We start from the raw sequence: 11,201 nt of genomic DNA on the forward strand, positions 1-11,201 counted from the left end.
GCCCCAGGCAAGACCACGGGGTCTCGGTCACTAGGTATGTGGCAGCACCTTTGTAGCTTAGAAGACACACAGAGGCCCCCCTCTGCCTCCCAAGCAGCCCCAGATTCCCCAGAGGGTGAGGCTGCCGCTCACTGGGTCTCCAGTGGGGGAGGAATGGTGTCCCCCAAAGTCACACCCTCCCGATGCCTGTAGGTGTGACCTTATTTGGAAATGGGGTCTTTGTAGGTGTAATGAGCTAAGGATCTTGAGATGAGATCATCCTGGATTATCTCGGTGAGCCCTAAATCCAGGGACTGGTGTCTGTAGAAGAGATGAGGGCACAGACACACACACATACACACACACACAGAGACAGTGGCCATGTGACCACGGAGACAGACGTTGCAGGGATACAGCCACAAGCCCAGGGAACTGGGGCTACCAGGAGCCAGGTAGGAAGAGGCCAGAGGAAAGATCCTCCAGAGAGCCTCCGGACAGAGCATGGCCCTGCTGACAGCTCGATCTCAGATTCCCGGCCCCAGACATTTCTGTTGTAAGCCCCCATTGTGGGTGCTTTCCTCTGGCGGCCATGAGAAACCAGCACAGACCCAAGGTCCCTGTGGGGCCTTGTCAGGCCATACTGGCCCCACATGCAGGCTCTCCCAGGTCTGCCCTCGAGGGGGTCAGCCAGGAAAGGGAGGGACAGACAACACCTCAGAATTGAAGGAGCCTCATCGGCCATGGATCTTTGCCACAGAGCAAAGGAAGACGAGGCCGTTTGCTGGCTCTGCCTCCAAGCCAGAGCCAAGCGCCTTCTCTCCCCTCACAGAGAACAATGGGGGCTCAGCAGGTGTGACCTCAGGGAGCCATCCTAGAACACTGGGTGCCGACACAATCCATGCATTCCCGCCCTCACCAAGGGGAAACCGAGGCTCAGAGAGAAGTGGTTTGCCCAAGAGCCAGCCATCATCCCTACAATAACACTCCGAGGGTGCAGAGAGTGGGACAAGAATGTTAATTGCAGCCTTGTTTTTGTAGCAAAACCCCAGAGCAGCCTAAATGTGTCTTCGTGAATAGAGGTGTCGCTAAGTAAATTCGGAAGCCCTCTGAGGCCTCCTGCAGGTTTGGACAGGACGGATCTCTGAGACACACTGGAGGAAGTGGCCTGCGTGGTGAGGTGCGGAAACATGATCTCGTGGCGCCTTGACAGCCCAGCAAATCCTGAGTCAACACGCGGATCACAGGAGGACATTTGTGGAACGCCCGCTCACTCTGTTCAGCGTGCTGATGGAGCGGTGCCGGTAACGGGCACACAGGGATGGCGACACGCTGAGGTGCTTGCAGACCAGACGGTGACGCCTGGGCTTTGGCTGGAATAACCCACTGGGGGAGGGGGCACAGAGGGGCCAAGAGCGGCCCTGACGGGGGTCTGGAGGAGCCGTGTCGTGGGTGCGCAGGCTCTTTAAACCGTTCTGTCTGAAAATCCCAACAATGTAGTTAAGGCCCGTGAAGCAACCCATCTGCTTTCTGCACACGCAGATGCACGTAAACGAGACCTGTTTCAATGTTTGCAAGGATGTGCTCCAACCAGGCAAAGTGGACACCCGCGGAGGGGATCAGGAGGTGGGGGCCATCATGGGAACGCGACTCTTAACTTGCCAGGTTTTCATTTTTTTGTAGAGAGAATAGATAGAATTGCTTTATAGGCCTTAACTACGTTGTTGGGATTTTCAAACAGAACGGTTTAAAGAGCCTGCGCGCCCACGACACGGCTCCTCCAGACCCCCGTCAGGGCCGCTCTTGGCCCCTCTGTGCCCCCTCCCCCAGTGGGTTATTCCAGCCAAAGCCCAGGCGCCACTGTCTCGCCTTTACTCATGCACTTGAACGCTGTTCCCAACGGAACAACTAAGAGAAGAGAACAGGCAGAGGGTAACATGCTTCTGTTCTAAGACGAGTAAGTTGTACCGCACACTTGGAATCGGCAAAGAGGGCAGATCTTCAGGGATGAGGCTGCTGACCGGTGTGGGCCAAGGTCACTTCCTCCAGCCTTGGAGCAGGAACGCAGAAGCCAAAGAGAAGGATGTGGTCCCCACACCCTCCTGTGGCCACGGACCAGCAAACGTCTCCTATGTGATGGCGTCAGGGACGACACCAGGCGAGGAGGCCCACCCTCTGGTCCCTGTCTCGGTGGGCTCAGCCACCGTGACAAGTGCCAGACACCCCTCCTGGTCCTGGAGGCCGGAGCCGATGTGGTGCGGTCTGGGAGGGCACTCTTCCCTCTCGTACATGGGCCTTCTCGTGTCCCGTGTGGTGGGGAGAGAGCCCAGGTGTCTCTTCCCCTTGTAAGGGGAGCAGTGCCATGGGATCAGGGCCCCCACCTCTTGGACCTCGTCAACCCCCTCTGTCCAATCCAGACCTGACCTCGTTCCTGACCTTCTTTAAGGCTGTCCCCACCTCTGTCTTTGACAGGACAGTCGCTGATGTGGCCTGCGGGCTGCACAGACTCTCTGCAGAGACAGCCAAGGATTCCTCCTCTGCCCCCTGGCATCTGGACCGGCCTGGTGGCTCACCCTGACCAACAAAAAGTGGCGGGAGGGACCTCATCCCTGCAGACTGCACTTGTCGGGGCCTGTGCTCCCTGGCCCACCTCCCAGAAGCCCTCCTGAACCCCAGTGAGGCAGGGGACCGTGTGGGGGGAGGCACCCAGGAGGAGAGGGTGGTGGAGACAGGCGCACAGCCCAGCGAGACCACCCTGGAGCAGAGAGGGGCTGTGCCTGTCCAGCTACCCCCGAGTGGCAGAAGCTGGGCAATGAAAAGGTTGTTGCTGTTTCAGATGCCAGGTCCTGGGGCGGTGGTCACACAGCAACACTGAACTGCTGCGGGCCTCCATTCATCTTTGGGGCTTTGACGGAAGACCTGAGGTGGGTGCACGAGGACGAACAGCTGAGACCCTTGGCACCTTGAAGAGAAGCCTCGGGAGGGAAACGGGGTGAGCAGGACGTGAGGGCAGGAGCCCTGGGAGTTTGGTTGGACTCTATCCCAGCTCTGGGCCTTGGTTTCCCTCAGCTGGGGATAGGACCCAGACTTCCAGGCACTATGTGGCCCTTCTAGGGGACATCGGTGATCTTGGCACCTGCTTCTGAAGGTAGCACCGGGTTCTCTTCCAAAATCTCTGCTCCCTTGGGGACGGTCAACTTGGCCCACTGTTCTAGGGCCCTAGCCCAGCTCTCATGGCTCGTCCTACCTGAAACCCCCATGGCCGGGGCGGGGGGCCCCATGCAGCGGGCAGGGGTGGAGCCAGCTGCCTAGTCTGGGGTCAGGGCACCCAGCTCCCCCACTCACCAGCTGGGCAACTTATCTGCTTGCCCACGATGTGCCTCAGTTTCCCCACCTGTATAGGGCTGTCAGAGGATCGACACACAGTACAGGGTGCTTAGCAGACTGCGAGCGCTGGTCAAGCCTGAGCCCTGTAGCTGTTGTGGAATCTTTGAGATCCCTCGGGGCTGACCTACTTACTGTCTCCTTCCAAACCCAGCACTCGGGGCCTCCCTTCACCTGCGAGCCTCCCGCTCATGACCTCCCTGCTGCGGCTGGCAGCCGAGCTCCAGGGGTGCAGGACTCCCAGTGCGCGTGCACCACCCACCCCTGGGGAGGCAGAGGCCAGAACTTCTATCTGCAGGAAGTCTTGTGGAGAGAATGGCAAGGCACAGGAATGACCCCCGCCGAGCATCCTCCCTGTGCCTGCCCTGTGCCTTCGGGTCCCGCCAGCCACAACAACGAAGTCATAGCACACAGCCACCCCAGTACTTCACCCGGTTCACGCCAGGAGTAGGAGGGGTGGGTAGCGTCCCATTTCGCAGATAAGCAAACAGAGGCACATGGGGTCAGCACTGGAGGCAGACAACTGTCCGGGCACTAGGTCTCGGTGCCTGAGGTCCAAGCCAAGGCCCCTGCAGGGAAGGAGCTCACTGGAGCCACTCAGCCCAGGGGTCCCCGCGCTGCCCAGCCACGGTCCACCTCTGGTCACCCCGGGTGTGACCAGCACAGTGGGGACCTGGACAGGGTGGGGGCCCAGTGCCCGATCCCCCCCATCTAATTGGAAGAGTCAGGAGAAGCCACGGTGGAGCCTGGCGTCATGGCCGCCGCCTGCCGGAGGCCCCCTGAGACCACAGGACCTGCAGTCATGCAAATGATTAATGTCAGCTCCTTGGAGGGCCGGGGTCCACAGGAAATTGGAGTCGATGAATTTAAGAGAGAAACTCCTTGTTTAAACAGAACTACTTTAGAAAATAAATACTGCCGAACTTGATGGTAAATACAGATATTTGTGCAGAACGGAGGTGGAAATATGAATTTAATGAAGCTGGCGGCACGTGGCCCTGCTCCGTGGGCCTCAGAGCCAGTGTCCCAGCAGCCAGGACCACTCGGAGCAGGGCTGGGCGGCCCCACCACTGACTTGCTCTGTGACCTTAGCGACTTGCATCCCCTCCAAGCCTCAGAGTGGTCTGCGGACTCTGCAGGCAAGTCTGGAGCTGTGGGCCCGCCACAGCCTGCCCCAGAGCCTCCACACCGCCACCACTCAAGGCCGCTGGGCTCTGAGGCTTTGCTCACACCACCCCCTCCCCCTGGAGTGTCCGTCCTGGGTCTCCCCTCCTATCCACATCCTCTGGTCTAGAACCAGCATGTCCCCTCCCCCGGAAGCCCTCCATGACTTTGGCCCACAGCCTCTCAGACCCGCCCTGGGCCAGCAGGTCCTCCAGGGGGAGCCTTGTTGCCCCGCGCCAGGTAGAGGGTGAGCCTGGGACTCTGGAAGAAAGCAGCTCACCCCCAGGAGAGGAGAGTCCCAGGCAGGGCAGCCCTATCCCGCAGGAAGCGAGGGAACCCCCGTGCCCCCACACCTGCTCACAATACACCTCCTGCCTCCTACCCTGCCTGATGCATTTAGTAAGCACCTTCTGTATACAAGGCCAGAGACCAGACAGAAGCAGACCAGTCCCTGCCCTGGTAGGGGCCCAGACGCAGCTGATGCATGTGGTGAAAAGGTGTGTCTGAGGCTGTGGACCAGTCCAGGAGGTATTAAGTGGCCAGGAGTCCCAGAGCCGTAGGACCACCTGCATCTCCTCCTGGGATGCTCAGGATGGCCTGTGCCATCCATAAAGACAGGGTCAGCTGGCACCAGGAGCCTGGAGCCCTGCCCCATACACGCAAGGCCCCCACAGAGGCTGGTTACACTGCAGGCAGAGCCCCCCCCCCCCCCCCCCAGCCCACAGGAAGCCTCCAGAACCTCTGGCAACCCTCTGCCTGGCCCCTCAGAGCCTCCGCTTTTCCTGTGAGGGAGCCAAGGCACAGAGATGGCAAGAGCCCCACCCGCAGCGGGCCGCATGGCCCCAGGCCATGTTTGAGCAGCCGGCCAGGGCCTGCGGGGCAGGATTGCCTGAGGACCGAACCCCTACGCCCTAGCACTGGGCACACAGGCCAGGCTCTGCCGTGGAGCTCATCTGAAGCCGGCGACCCCGCACACACCCCTTTCTCAGCTGAGTAGACTGAGTCACCAAGAGGACCACCTGCCTAGAGGGTCTTGAGGCTCCTGAGGGAGTGTGCGTCCCCCCCCCCCCCACCCCCAGAGGATGGCCACGACCCAGGTCTCTGCGGCCGAGACACTGCTGTGTCAATACGTGCGGACGACGGTGATTGACGCGGGCCTCCTAATCCCCGCCGGGCATCCTGACTCACGCGGCCGGGCACCCCCGCCGCGCCCACAGGTGGACGGGCGCTCACCGCGACGGCAGCGCCGCTGTTATTTTTTCATAAGCCTGCCTTGAAATTTGTCAAACCACATATTGTTCGCGCACACGCCCGTCGGCAAAGCCCGCGCCAGATGGGCCGGCTCCCCACGTGTGCTCCAGGCAGCACGGTTACACAGCGGCTTCAGTTTTATGTCAAACCTTTAAAAGGGGAAATAAAAAAGAAGACCGAGGAGAAACTTTTTAGAAAGAAGAAAGAAACGAGTTGGAGTCTGAACAGGCAGGGCTGTGATCATGCGCAAATCCCGGCTCGCTGGTGCCCGGATTTTATATGGAAACTGGGCCGCGGTAAATAGACCTTCCCGGCTGTCAGGCCCTTCATTAGCGAGGTGTGCATAATTTATGTATTTAAGAGCTGCCTTCGGCCAAGCTATCACACGGGGAGCATGCTTCATAGGTGTTAGTGTTTATACGGACAGTAAATAAATGTCAAACACACACAAAATCCACTCTCTGGCGAGCGCTGACGCCGCCCCATCCATCATCCGCCCAGCTGGAGGCTTGGCCGGGCTGCCAAGGCCCAAGGGCGGCCTGGCCTCACTGCGGGCTGGCAGGGCCGGAAAAGGCTGCCTGGAGGCGGGAGGCCTTGGGGCTTTCACACCTGTCCAGAGGCGGCCGGAGCCCCAGGCGGGGACGGGGCCGCCCATCTGGAGGCCTCTGAGTCGGGCCTGTGCCCCGCGTCCATCCTCATCGGGCCAGGCCGGGCCAGGCGGGCTCAGAGGGCTCCCCCCGGGGCGGGGCTGGAAGGACCCAGTTGTTTCTGCTCAGCCAAGGCAGCCGAGGCTGGAACCAGCTCAGAGGCCAGCACGGGCTTTGGAGCTAATAATAGCGCGGCTCTCCTTGTTTCCATCCATTAGCTCACTGGCTCCTTCCCATGCCTACCAGGTAGGTCCAGTTTTTTAAGGTTTAGAGCCATTTTTAATAAGATTTTTAAAAATCGTTTTTGCAATTCCTTTCCGTGATCCACAATGGAACTTTACACGTGGGTGGGTGATCAGGAACAGGTCTCCCCCCACCCCTGATAGGGTCCCTGCCCCAGAAACAGGGATTTCTGCAGTTCCAGGGGGTCATTACAGGAAAGCGTGTGCACACACAGCACTGTTCCTCCCTTTCTCCTTGAGAACCACACCCCAGCTCAGCCCTCAGCAGACACGGGAGCGGCTCTGGCTTCTTGGGGACACCAAGGGGTCACCCCCACTCCTCTGGTGGCCAACAGGCAGCCAGGGCTAGAGCCACAGCACTGACGTCCACATTGAGAGGCTGCTACGGGTTGAGTTATGTCCCTCCCAAACTCGCCTGTCGAAGCCTTAACCCCCGGTACTTCTTTGGAAACTGGGATATTGCAGGGGTAATTAGTTAGGATGAGGTCAGCCTGGAGTATGACTGGTGTCCTTATAAAAGGGGAAGTTTGGACACAGACACACACAGACAAGGACGTGAAGATGAAGGCAGAGGCTGGGATGCATCTGCAAGCCAAGGACCCATGAGAGCCAGGGGGCCCCTGGACCTGGACCCGGGAGGAGTGAGCCCTGCAGACGCCTGGAGCTGGGACCTCTGCCCCGGGAACAGTAGGGGACACGGTTCTGCAGGTGAAGCCCCCAGCCTGTGCTGCTTTGTTGTGGCAGCCCTAGGAGGCCACCTCTGAGCTCCGGAGGGTCTGGCGCACACCCCAGAATCCCTGGGAGGTGGGGAAGTGCAGAGACTTTGGGATCGGACAGGCCTCCTCCCCTGGTGTGGGCTGGGCCAAGTGGCCTCGCCTCTCTCTGGGAACAGCCTGCTCCTCCGCACAGTGAGACTGGCACACGGGGGTCCTCAGCGCAAGGTGATAAATGATATTATTTAAAGGTGGCTCCAGGGGGGGTCCTTGACGAGACCCATCTCTAGGAACCACTGCGGCGATGCTAGGTAACAAACGACCTGGCTGGGAATGGGCTGCTCTGCTGGGTTTGGCCTGTCACCTCCTGGACCGGCAGGTTTGTTCGTGACCAGCCTCTGACGACGACGGGCCCATATTCCCTCATTGCCATTGCAAAACAGGCTCCCCGACCACAGGTGCCACCCCAGCACCCCCATTCCCAGGCCCCGCCCACCCCCTCCGAGGCCCCGCCCACTGTGGCCCCTCCCCACCTCGGCCCTGCCCCACCACAGGCCACTCCCTGTCATATAGGCCACACCCACCCCCTCACTCTGCACCTGGATGCCTCCTCCCCGCATAAGTTTACTTGAGACCTTCTGCGAGTTGCTTAACCAGTCTGTGCTCAGTTCCCCATCTATGTGGCAGGATGCTAATGATCAGACCTGCCTCCCCGAGCTGCTCTGGTATCAACCTTAAAAACCAGATAGCCAGCTATTTTACAAGCAAAATGGGTTTATTCAGGAATAGCAGAGAAACTACAATTGGGGACACACAAACTATGTCAACCCATAGGCAAGTCTGGAAAACAAAGCAGAGAAATGTCTCTTTATAGAGAAAAAGGAGGACGTTGTGAGGGGCTGCTTTGAACAAAAGTCCATTGGATGAAAGCGAGAGTTCAGGGTGGTGACCATCTCTCATTGGCTGGCTGTGCCCTCTGTCATTGGCTGGGCTGTTGCCAGGTCAGAAGAAAATCTTCCTTCCTCCTGCAGGTGTGGTAAAGCGAACTTGGTCCTGACTGAATGCAAGGTAGGGCTCTTCCTGTTGCATCTTCAAAGGCTGCAAGGAGTGGGGGTGGGGGCATGAGAGTCCCCCCCACCCCGTCTGACCCCCAACTCCACTCTAAGTAAGGTTTCCTTTACTCATTTTCACATTCCCCTTTTTAATCAAGAGCTTTCCCCAAAAGCAGCACCTGTCCCGAGTCAGGTTTTCTGTATTTAGTGGTTTAGTCCCTCAATGGCACGGAAGACCTTTGCTGGTTGTCATGTCCTTCGTCGGAGGGAAAACGCATAGCAGTTGGAAACCACTTCAGGCCACATTTGAGTAACGAGGAAGGTTAGGAGGGAGAGACCTTCGGGTGCTTTCTGACTAAAGTCTCTGTCTTAAAAAACTCCCCCTAGGGTGCACCCTCCAAGCACACCCCAGGATTAATCAGGATGCTTTGTACCCCTTGCTGGGCTCAGGCTAACACCCTCCTCTCCCAGACATTTGTTTTAACATCTTTTGCATCTGCTAACAAAAGGGAAATGTTTTGGAGTTAAGATGGCTAGGAGTAGGAGGACCCTAAGACTGCTCATCCCCAGCTAGATAGATATCAACTCATTCTGAACACACAAGAAATTGATCTAAGGACTAAAGTCTCCGTCTTCTCGAGGTTGTTAAGTGTTGGAAGGCACCTTGAAGCATGTGCTAGAATGACCTTATTGGGTACATTGTTTTACAAAAGTTTGACCGGCAATAAAATGCAAAACCTAAAAATAATTATACAAAATAGAATTGAAAGTAACATGACAAAACTAAATTCTAATTTTGCACTGTACTTTACTGTAATTTTTTACTTTTTATATTAAAATTCATTTTAAGTAAATTTATTTTAATCTTAGCCAGCTTGATCACACATAAAATTCCCTTCCCAAGTTTCTTTTCCTACAAATCTTCTATAACTTTTTATGCCCATTTTAGTTTGTCTCTTGTTCTCTTTCCCTTTCCAAAATAACCAGCTCTACTTTGGGACAAAATCACATTTATTTCCCTCAACAAAATGCATTTCCACTCTTCATACCTTCTTTTACTAAAAACGTCTTGTCTGCTTTTCACATATTACCATTTTCTTTCATCCTTATTGTTTTTAGTAGTTTTATTTTTCACATCTATCAATCAAAATCCTTAATTCCTAGTGAAAACTAAGGAGTAAGCTATTGTGCACTGGCAAAATTATAAACACATTTCATAATCTCTAGAAACAGAAAATGTTCTCAATGTGGCATAAAACATGTTGAGTAATAGACTCAAATATCTTTAGTTGTTCTGAAATAAGAAGTCAAAGGTGGATAAACCTATGTTCAGTAATTAATGTTTTAGTACTTTATCTTGTTTAGAAAATCCAGATATTTAATGAAATTCCATCATTTAATTTAACTTAGAAAAACTCTGAGGTTTTGAGGCACCACAAAAAGATTTAGGCTACTTGTTTTAAGCAAACATACTATAATTATTGCACCTAAAACTCTTATCCCATTTCCATTCATCCATCTAAATCACACCGTTCCCAACAATTATGTTTAGATTGTTCACAAAAACTTGATGTGATGCTAGACCAAGTTAGCATCATCTCAAGCAAATTTTCTTGCTGACAAATTTTGCAACATAGATAACATGCACTTAGGTGAGTAATAAACCCAGGTAAAATTAAAGTTTTGTGTTTGCACTATATTCAAAGTTGATAATCCTAAGGCATGCCTGTATTAATGAAATCAAGAAATTTAAACTAGCATTTAATTATCAAAGATTATCCCAGATCATATGAACTTGAAAAACATTTGGGTTAGTTTACTTAATTTATATAAGACTTTCTTTAAGCCAACTAAAGAGAACTCTTTACAAGTTAATTTTGGTGATACCATGGGAGGGAGGGTAAAAAAATATCATACACATACACAGACTTACATAAGCATATCGACAGACACAGAAATCTTATAGATTTCTTAGGCATGTCTCAGCTACAAAACTCAAAAGAATAGTTAGATCAAAATCGTGTTTCTGGCAGATGAACTAAGTTAAGGTTACTTGCTCGGATGGCCAACATTTTTACCGAAGTGTTTTTTTTATGGAGGTACAATTAACATACAATGTTATATTAGTTTCAGATGTACAACATACTGATTCAACAATTCTATTCATTACTCAATGCAAAGACTCTTTATTTGCATGCTGTAGAGATCCTTTTAGGATTGTTTTTGAAGTCATTTTGTTTTTTAGAAGCTTCTGCCTACCAATCAAGCCCATGCATTCAATTGTCCCAGAGAGGTTTGGGATCCTCTCTTTAGAGGGTGCCCCTTAAGGTGGACTTATCTAAATCAAAGTTTCCCTAGAATGCCCATTACAATTACAAATTATTGGAAGTTTCACCCATTTTTCCGGAAAAGCACAAGAGCCTGGTCCAAAGACCAGGTGGAACCTATCTTGCCTTTGGATTCCCTAAAATGTCTCAACTATGAGGGTCGCTGTCTGCCAACAGCTGTTCCAAATCACTGGGAATCACATGTTTTATCCATTTTGAGTAGGATGGTGAGGTACCAAGAAGCTTCAGTAAATAGAAACAAAACAAACAGACTGCAGCCAGGGTTCGGGGTGGTGACGGCTTCCTATTGGCTGGGCTGTGAGGTCTCTCATTGGCTGGGTTGTGTTGGTCTCTCATTGGCTGGCTGTACCCTCTGTCATTGGCTGGGCTGTTGCCAGGGTGGAGAAAACCTTCCTTCATCCTGCAGGGCTGGTAAAGAAAACTT

The 11,201-nt window shown here is 54.0% G+C and overlaps 1 long non-coding RNA gene across 1 annotated transcript; it reads right to left on the reverse strand.

The window, feature by feature from the left end:
- Nucleotides 1-8,133: 8,133 nt before the first annotated feature.
- On the reverse strand, nucleotides 8,134-10,951 carry LOC147574642 (uncharacterized). The gene is made up of 2 exons (XR_015243267.1): nucleotides 10,825-10,951; nucleotides 8,134-8,475 (listed from the first exon to the last, which is right to left on the reverse strand). It is a non-coding gene; the product is annotated as an uncharacterized LOC147574642 (long non-coding RNA).
- Between the last annotated feature and the right edge of the window lie 250 nt (nucleotides 10,952-11,201).

Source organism: Puma concolor, chromosome D4, assembly GCF_028749965.1.
Source record: "Puma concolor isolate L17-30 chromosome D4, mPumCon1.1.hap2, whole genome shotgun sequence".
Classification (NCBI taxonomy): Eukaryota; Metazoa; Chordata; class Mammalia; order Carnivora; family Felidae; genus Puma; species Puma concolor.